This window comes from Pogona vitticeps, chromosome 2, assembly GCF_051106095.1.
Source record: "Pogona vitticeps strain Pit_001003342236 chromosome 2, PviZW2.1, whole genome shotgun sequence".
Classification (NCBI taxonomy): domain Eukaryota; kingdom Metazoa; phylum Chordata; class Lepidosauria; order Squamata; family Agamidae; genus Pogona; species Pogona vitticeps.
In genome coordinates this window covers 297,449,426-297,459,139 of record NC_135784.1, presented here as the reverse complement: position 1 = coordinate 297,459,139, position 9,714 = coordinate 297,449,426, and positions in this window count along the sequence as shown.

The following is a 9,714-nucleotide window of genomic DNA, read 5'->3' as shown; positions in this document are numbered from 1 at the left end:
GACACAGTGAATTTAGGGCTCATAGAATCTAGAACTTGCCTACATATGCCCCATTTTCATTCAGAGACCAATTTGTCCCTACAGAAGTGATCCTGATTTAGTCTAGGGATAGCTATGTCCCAACCAATTTGACTTGTATCCTATATCTGAATTGATTTATAAATCCAGATCTTCAGCTCCCATTGGCTTTTATTGGATGCAACCATTTTGTTTTTGCACTGATATATGTGAAATTTTGTTACACGATGGACCTTAAAGAGATGAGTAATCATGCCAAGTATCAGACAGCTGGCTTCAGGGGTTTGTGTACGAACACTTTTAAATTAGCTTTGGGGAAAAACCAAACCAAAGCCATTTGTGCCTTGGAGCCAAATCGATTTGGGCTCCAAGATCTGAATTGATATGTCCATTCAGTTCATTTCGCTCCAGAACCTAATTTGGCCATTCCTCTTCAATTTGGACACAATACAAATAGGCTGAAATCAGGCTGGTTCAGTTAGTAATTTGGGTTCAGCTGATCTTGGTGCACAGCCCAAACAGAACTGCAGAATTTTAGATTTGGAAAGATGATCTTCCCTACCAATGCAAGAAATCTACAATTAAAACATCCCTGACAGGTGGGCATCTAATAGCTTCCTTTGGAAAAAAAAATCCAAAGATGGAGAGCCCACCAGCTTCTGAGGCAGCCCATTCTACCATCCTGGGCTATTTGCTTAAGACCATAGATAAGCTCAAACCTCCCCTTCAAGAGCAAAAGGATGCAATTGTGGCACACAATACTATAAAATGGGAAATAGTCTAAATAAGGACAGAAGTCATCCCACTGGCTCTGTCACAGTGGTTTCCAACCTTGGGTAACCCAGGTGTTCTTGGACTGCAACTCTCAACCCACCCACCCTGCACCCAGCCAGCACAGCTAGTGATGAAGGCTTCTCAAAGTTGCAGTCCAAGAACACCTGGGTTACCCTAGATAGGGGACCACTGCTCTTTCAGGTCAGTTAGGACAAATTGGCACTCAACTCCTCCTCCTTCAGAAGTGTTCCACTTGGCTGCAGCAGAGGGAGAAGAAAGACAATATCACCCATACCATCAGACTCTCTTCCCAAAACTCACGTTCACCATGGCTGTTCCTCCAAGTCATTGAATGTCCGCAAAACTTTAAGAAGAATTATTGTCTAGTTTTGTTTCTTCTTCTGTTCAGGGCCAAGCTATACGTTACAGATAACACATTGTTGAACTTGTATTCATGTTCCAGATACATGATTCTGGCAGATGTTCGCAACTGAAACATGAGAGTTGAAAATAAAACCTTGGTTATCTTTCAATGACTTGTCTTAAAACAAAGGAAGCTAGTTTTGCAAACTATGCGAGGTGTGGAAAACTCCGCTTGCGATAGTCAGTTAAGGAAATCACTTGTCTAATGATGCTCTTTCTCTATGTATAGTTTGAATCTTAGATTCCAAACCTATTAGAAACGATATTAGGTCCTTGCCCCCTTAAACTTTGTAGAGTACTTCGTTTAATTTCGGTAAATGACAAAACACTGGGATTAACATGTATTTCCAAATCACCTTTAAGCCATGCTACCACCACCATACATGTTGTCAAGAAAGTCAAAAGCCACAAGGGAGCAGAAGATTCAGGCAGCAGCTGTGGCTTCGCACTGTAAATAGGGATGGGAGAGAAAACCAGGTGGTTTGCATTTTAATAGAAACTGACCTATTTCTCATTTCCCAAACTAATTCATGAACTAGAATGCAATTATCTGTCCATTTTTGCACTTCTCCAAATTTTTCGAGGCAGTTCTCTGATCAAAATATTTGTGCACTGAGGGCATTTGAGGGCATTAACAAGTACTCTAGGAGAAATGTATGGAAAATTGTGCGCACTGGGAGAGGCTGCATACAAAATAAGTGTATCTGTAGACACTTCCACTAATCCCTGATGTATACATCTTATGTGAGCTTCTACTAATGTACGCACCTGAAAGGCATTTCTTCTAACCTATGCACAGTTTATATAGGAAGGTAGATTCGTACTTAGAATCATGCCTCTGAGTGATTTGGCAGTGGGGAAGAAGGAGCAGGGTACTGAACTAGGCCCCTGTTCTGTGTCTGTGGCTATTTCAGCCCTTTTTATAGGGCTGTACAATGCATGCTCAACCCCAACTGCTGGAATGGACTGGGGGACCATATGCATCAGCCAACTGGATATGCACAGAAGATTCCACTAGCAGCTAAGGATGCTCAGTTGGAAACCTGATTCTGTGCACGTCTAGCCCTTAGCAGGATCTGGGTGAAAGGGAATGAGCCAAATTGATTTTCTCAGGTGGAGGAATAGTGTGGAAAATCTGCAGTGAGAAAGATCCTCTCTCTCCCTCCCTCCCTCCCTCCCTCCCTCCCTCGAATCTCCTTTGTATATTTCCTCACTGGACTAATCCTAATGCACCTTCCCTCCACATTTCTGAAGCTCATTGCATTGCTAAATGCCATGTATAAATGAAAATCTCATTTTGTTGTTGTTATTGTTGTTAGACCCATTGTTGTCATTGCTGCTGCCGCCTGCCTCTCTCTCTCTCTCTCTCTCTCTCATTCTCCCAGCCCTCTGGTGTGGCTGCACAGGCTGCAGCGATTTCAGCAAATCATTAGCAACTCCCTTCTCTCTGCAATAACTTGCACTGGAGCCATCCATCTCCTCAAAAATTTATTACAGCATATTGAGGTTTTCTCTTAGACTGTTCGTAGCCAATTCCATTTGAAGGCAATCAAATCTCAGTGGAAGACCCCCACCATGTATTGATGTTGCTTTGAAATGTTTTTTCCCCTTATTTCATTCTTTTCCCTTCATTTTTCATCCTTTGGGTGTGTTGCTATGCTTTCTCTGGATTCTGCTGGCAACCTCAATGCAGTCCAAACAAGGCACCAGATAATCAGTCCTCAGTATACCGGCCATTTATTGAAAGATGCCAGGGAGCACAAACTTTATGAAGGCGCATGCACGCATGTGTGCACACAAACGCATGCACGAAAGATTTGGAATGAATTGACCTACAGAATATACTAGCCGTGATTTCAGCATTTCTTCATGATCTTGCTGAGACTCATATAGTATGAATTAGTTCAGTTCATCATGCTCAACTGTGTCATGAGATGATGGCAATTCCTCTCTAAATCACCTCTGGTTATAAAGGTGTATCTCCGTCTCTTCCTGGCATAGTAGCATCTCATTTCCCATGGAGCCTGGGAAACCTAGTTCTCAGGAGTGCCTGACGTCCATCATATGGTGCTTCTTTTCTGCAAGCAGTACATTGGGGGCAATAGAGGACGTGGGAGAGGATCTGGGTATGCATTCCCTAATGTAATGTCTTCTGTATGCATTGTGGTTCCCAGTATCCTCAGCCATCAGGGCCACTGACACCGCCGACTCAGCCCCCACATGCATAAGCTTTTGGTGCTATGAGCCTATGCAAGCTGCTTAGGCTTGCATAGGCTCATAAGGAGGAGAGGAGAATAAGTAACGAGAGGTACAGAGTTTAGGGTTAGTCCTACTATTAGCAACAGTGAAGCAGCTACCTCAGGCAGTAGATGTTGGGAGCAAAAATGATAAACACCCAGTTGTTCCTCCTAAGCACCTAATAGTTCTTAGTTTATTAAAAGACAAAGCTGTGTGTGTGTCACAGGGACTGCCCTCAACCCCTGAAGTTGCCCACAACCTTTAAGTATGTCAAAAGATCACACATCATAGCCAGGATTGAAGTAACATTTAGCTATCAACCCCCTTAGCTTCTCTACATGGAATATTCTCATTCTTTGCCTCAGGCAACAAAATGTCTTGAGTTGACCCTACTAGAGAGCATGGCTTGCTGATAGTGAAGTGGAAGGATAAGATCAAGGGAGGAGATAATCTAAGTGTCCTGCCTTTCCCCCTATCCTATACAACATGCCCTTATAGTGTGTGTGCATTTTTTAAAACAAAGTACCATGGATTAGCCATGTTATGATATTTTCCTCAGTGCGTCACTATTTCACTGACAATGTCACAAGAGTGAACAAACTGTTCAGTTCTCCAGAACTCTTCATGATGCTAGACACTATACAAATCAGGTGGTGAGAAAGAAATGAAAGTAAATAAAAGCACAGAACTAAAAATCTAGATGCCATGTATGACTTTAGGCCCATTGTTAAGATGAAGATTGCAGACTGAATTAATTCACTCCTGCTAGATTCTGCTAGGGCAAAAATTGGAAATGTTACTTTTGGGGGGGATTCAGAACCTCCCATCATACAAAGAGCCATGCTAGCTGGAGAACTCTGGGAGATGAAACCCCAAATATAACTTTTACAAGATCAACAATTCTGGAAGAAGGACACATTGGCTGACCTTTCATTTCTAAAGACAGGACACCAAGGTGGTTCCTAGGTCTCTGGCTTTGGTAAGGTGTTGTACTTCTCTTCCCTGTTGCAAATAGAATCTGTGAGCTTCACTTAAGGTGAGAGAGGCAGTAAATTGGGATAAACTTTGGGCTTCATGTTGCTGAGAAGAAGGTACCCAGCTGTGGATGATGAATGAAGTAGACTTCCCCAACCTACACTATAGCTGAAGAAACTGTTCCTGTTAAATGGACTCCCCAGAGTGGGAGAAGTACCCACCTCATTTTGGCCTCTTTCTTTTTCTCTTTGTTAAGAGGAGATGAAAAACCTTATAAAAAATAGCCAGCATCATTCCCGGAGGGGCCTGGCTGGCAGCTAACAAAAGCCACTCTGCTGCTCTGTGGTGGAGCTGATCATGGTGCTGAAATTCCAGCTTTCAAGAAGGAAATGTGTAGTATTTAATATCTGATTGCATCTGATAGCTGATGTTGGAAAGTATATATTGTTGACCATGTTTGGGAGCTGGCGTGCAATATTATTTAATATCTGTCAGCATCCAACAGGAGGAATTAGGGACAGGAAGCCTTGCTCATCTCATTCTCATGTGCAACAATGAGATGCCTGCATTGTCCCTCCTCAGCTGGTGAAATATTTTCTGTCAGCATCCGTGAGAGCTCTCACATGTGTGTAACAGTTTTGTACAAGTTGTGCAGAAGTATGATAGCTCTTACCCAATTGCGCAGACTTCTGAAATGCAGAGGATGGGATGGGTTCTTTGCATCATTTTAGCAACCAGCCTAGGGTATGCTTTGCTTCCCAAATGGAAAACAGTTTTTATTTGCATAGAGACATTTCGCACAAATTTTGCAAGCTGGGGAAATCTCAATGGGTTGCAAAGAGTGCTCCTTGTCTTGTTCTAATGTTAGAGGTGAAAAATCACACTGAGGTCAGCAGTTTCTTGACAGACTGTCTCGGCACCTTAAGACAGCCTGTCATGTTGACAGCAAATAATTTGTGTGAATTCCTCATATCTCTAGCTGGCATGCAATGGGACTTAGTATTCAACAATGTTTGACAGCCAACATCTTTGTCTTTGATCCATGAAAACAATCACAAGGTGAAAAGTCTGCAGCATTCATGTTTTGACATTACATGTATGTATACATACATATACAGAGAGATAGAGAGACAGAGAGAGAGAGCATGACTTTTATTTTAGAAGAAAAAAATAGAGGTTGTATTTTCAGTACTGCTAGGTCTCTGAGTGATGTGCAATGTTTTGGACACCCAGTTGTTAAAAAATAATGCCATCAAAAGTTCATGGTGATGAAATGATTAAAGTTCTAGGTCAATCAAGAGTCAGTTTACTTCTTCTGATAATTAGAACAAACTCCTGCACTCAGAATTTTTCAGTTCTAGATGCTTCTATTTTGCATTAAGCTCTGACTCATGGGCCATGAGATTTTGGTAAAAATATAAAGTAACCTTTGGACTATAAGTCTGCTCAGTGTATTGTAGATGAACTGAGACAATGCAGCTTTGTATGGAGCATGCACTGTGCCTTTTACATTGCTTCCATTTCCCTAAGGCAATGGAAAATTGGCTGTTCTATCCTCTCTGTTCTATCAGCTGATCTTTCATCTCTGCCATTAGTCTTACAGTACTTACCATCTGTGCTACTTTAGGTACCCATACAGATTGACAGCTGTCCAGATACACCAATGGCTTAGTTATCTAGCTGTCAGAGGCTAGGAGCTTGGTTCCCCACCATTCCTCCTCCTTAGAAAAAAGCAGCCTATGTAACCTTGAGCTACACAACCTCAGAGAACCCCAGGAAGAAGGAAATGGTAAACAGCTTCTGACTACTTGATCCAATTTAAAAAAAAACAGTAAATAGTTGCCATAAGTCAGAATTAACTTGGTGGCACACAATCATCATCATTAGTAACTGATTCATATTTAAGCCTGCAAGGAGTAGCTTTGAACATAAATTCTCATCCTCATGTGCTGTCAAGTCACTTCTGACTTATGGCGACCCTTTACAGAGTTTCCCAGGTATTCAGAAGTGGTTTACTATTCCATTTTTCTGGAGGTGCCCTGGGACTGCACAGCTTCCCCAAGGTCACATAGGCTGACTCTATTCACAGGAGGCACGGGGGGGAGGGGGAGGGAATCAAATTAATATTATCAGTTAACTTGTATCCTCTTTCTTGTTGCTCCTCTACATGTTGAGCTTCCCCCTGCACCTTATTTTGTCTGAATATAACTTTCACATTTCCACCACACAAAAGAATCTTGAGATCCCATTAGAAGGACAGCTGTATAGGAAAATGTAGGAGTTTCCTCTTTGCACTGAGATCATAGGAGAAAATACAACTGCTTTGAATCAGCATATTGCCCACCTTGATCATTCTCAGTCTTCTTTAGGTCGATCTCTTGTTATTGTTGTTTGCTTCTACCATTTTTCTTTTAGACCTCTGAAAGCCCTAAGGGTACCCCAAGTTGACTGCTGCTTCCTCTTGCATATGGGATCCATGTGTTCTATTTAGCTATATAAGAATCCGTGCCAAGGAATGAATTTGCTATTCATTCCTATGTAGGAGATACAGGATATTTCCCAATTGCCCATTCATTATTTGGGAGATGGGGAATGGAGCTATTTGGAGCCGAATTCAGCTTAGCACTTATGCTTAATTGTCTTGTTGAATCGAAGCCTGGAAGGTAAGGGAAGAAAAAATATATATATGTACTTCGCCATAAATAAAGAAAATGGGGCTGTGGTGGACAGAAAACCCAAAAGCAAGGTGATGGGAAGGACAGAGAGGCAAAAAGAGAAGGTCAGAACAAGGGTAATTAAGGAAATGCACCAAAGAGAAATTATACAAGAGAGGATTAGAAAAAGCACAATGGGTGTCAGTTCCTGGGGATATAAATCACAGGTAGTTGTAAAGGAGATAGCAGAGATGTGATAGGAAACCCAGAGATGAGGGTGCTCTAGCTGGGGTATGAGCTTGAAATACGGTATGTTGGTCGGGGGGAGGGAGGAGGAGGAAAAACATGGGCAGGGTGATTTATATGCTGTCATACGCCGTGTTGGGGAAGTGGCAGTTCCAGCCTAGCCTGCTCTTGGGAGACTATAACTGGAATGCTGCATTCTGGACTGAGCACATCAATAGCTGAAAAATAGCAGCCAATAACTAAAAGAGCCACAAGGCAAAGAGTGGCCAACATTACTGGGGCAGTTGGAAATACATAAAGGGAGTCATTAATATGGCAAAAATGAACATGGCCGGGGGTGTACACTGCATAATTGACATAAAGCATACCTCTCATGCACCCCTCCAGGCACATTTATTTAAGGAATGTGGAAGCTACACATTGCTTTCTTCTGAGCTCAGTGTGTTTAATGCGGGAGCTTACATGCCGTCATTTGCCTTGTTTGTCAATACATCAGCCCTACCTAGGCAGGTGGAAAAGGTAGGAACAAGTGCTTGGAGGAGAATTAGGGTCACACACCCGTGACCCTATCCACAACCCCATACATTCAAGTACCCTGGGCACTGGGCATGGGGGCAGTTTTGAGAGCCATGGTCCAAAAAAAATATATTTATTTTCCAAACACTGATCTGGATTGGGTAGACCAATAGTTTGCAACCTTGGGTGACCCAGAGTGTTTTTGGACTGCAGTTCCCAGAAGCCTTCACCCCCAGCTGTGCTGGCTGGCTTGGGTTTCTGGGAGTTGCAGTCCAGAAGCACCTGGGTCACCCTAGGTTGGGAACCACTGGTGTAGAACCTGGTAGCACCCATCATCTAGAATCCTTTCCATTTATGATTAGGCATCCTCTGATAATTTCTCTTCAGCAGAAGCTGAAAGCTTGCCTATTTTTACAGATGGTGTAGTGGATAGAGTGCTAGACTACAATTCAGAAGACCTGGATTAAAATCACCACCAGGCATGGAAATTCATTGGCAGGTGGTGCTAGTAAAACCACTCCTTAAATATCTCCCATATCTTAAAACAAACAAACAAACAAAAAACTTACCAGGGTCACCACGAGTCAGATGCAACATGATGCAACTTAACATAATATCCCAGTGTGATCTAGGGAGTCTACCACATATTTTGTGGATTACATAGATACTGTAGATCAATTTTATGCAGCGTTTTGTGTTTTATGATGGTTGTGCACTGCTCTGAAAATTTCAGTTTATTTATTAGGACTAATTATTAGTTGCAGGTATTTCCTGTCTCTCCTCTCACCCTATTCCTCCAAGTTTTATTCTGTGATACTGGGCCCATGGCTCACCCCACCCATGGCTCAGTGGGGACTTGAGGCATGATCTCCCAGATCCCAGTTCACCATCCAAACCACCATACCCCATTGGCTTTCTACATATCTATCCTATTATCTGACAGAAGCAGGTGATGTACACCTGTAAACCATTCTTATCTATATCACCCAATGATTGGCATCCAGGATTGCTGACTGGGGAAGAAGGGCCTGATTCTCTTGTGACCATGCCCTTCTCCATCCTTAGCACACGTACTCCCTAGCCTCAGGTTCTCTGGAAGAGAGGCTGTTCACCACAAGTGACAAGGGTCAACTGAGCAAGATTCATGGCAGTAGGGAGGGCCAGCTGCACAGGCAGCATTTATGAGAGGCACCTTAGTATGGCAGGGAGGATGGGGTCCAGAGGTTAAAAAGAAAAGAACCTAAGGTTGTAGTTGATTTTATGTAATGTTTTATGATAGCAGTGGCACGTATCATGAAAAGTTGCATAAAAATCAATCGACAATAGCTATGTTGTACCCAGGCAACAAAGTGGACAAGGAGGAAAAGAAAGAAGAGGACTCAGGGTGCCCCCGCCAGGAGCAGAAGCCATTCAAGGCTGACTCCAGTATGCTCTAGCCAAACCACTCTTGACCCCTGGCAGCTCCCAACCTGAAGGACTTCTGCCCAGACTTTTACTGACCCAGAAGAGGCAGTGGAGGAGGAAGGGACCATCTCAGCAGCTCTGTCAACCAGGAGGCAATATCTTTGACTCCTGGGTCCCGCAAGGAAAACCCTGAGGAGCCAGGTCCCAAACCTTGTGCTAAGTGAAGATGAGCTGAGGACACGGTTGTGAAAGCATGAAGTTAACCGCTCTCAGACTGGATGCAAAGAAGCTTGTCAACTGAGGACCGGAGTGGGTGGGTGGGTCATAAGGCTGGGATCCACAAAAGTAACACCATGATTGTACCTGTCAGTGGCAAAGATGGTTGTCCATGGGTGAGCATTTTCCTATGTCAATCCTCAGGGGCTCGTTGATGTTCCCCTGACAATGGAAGATTTGGAAACACTCA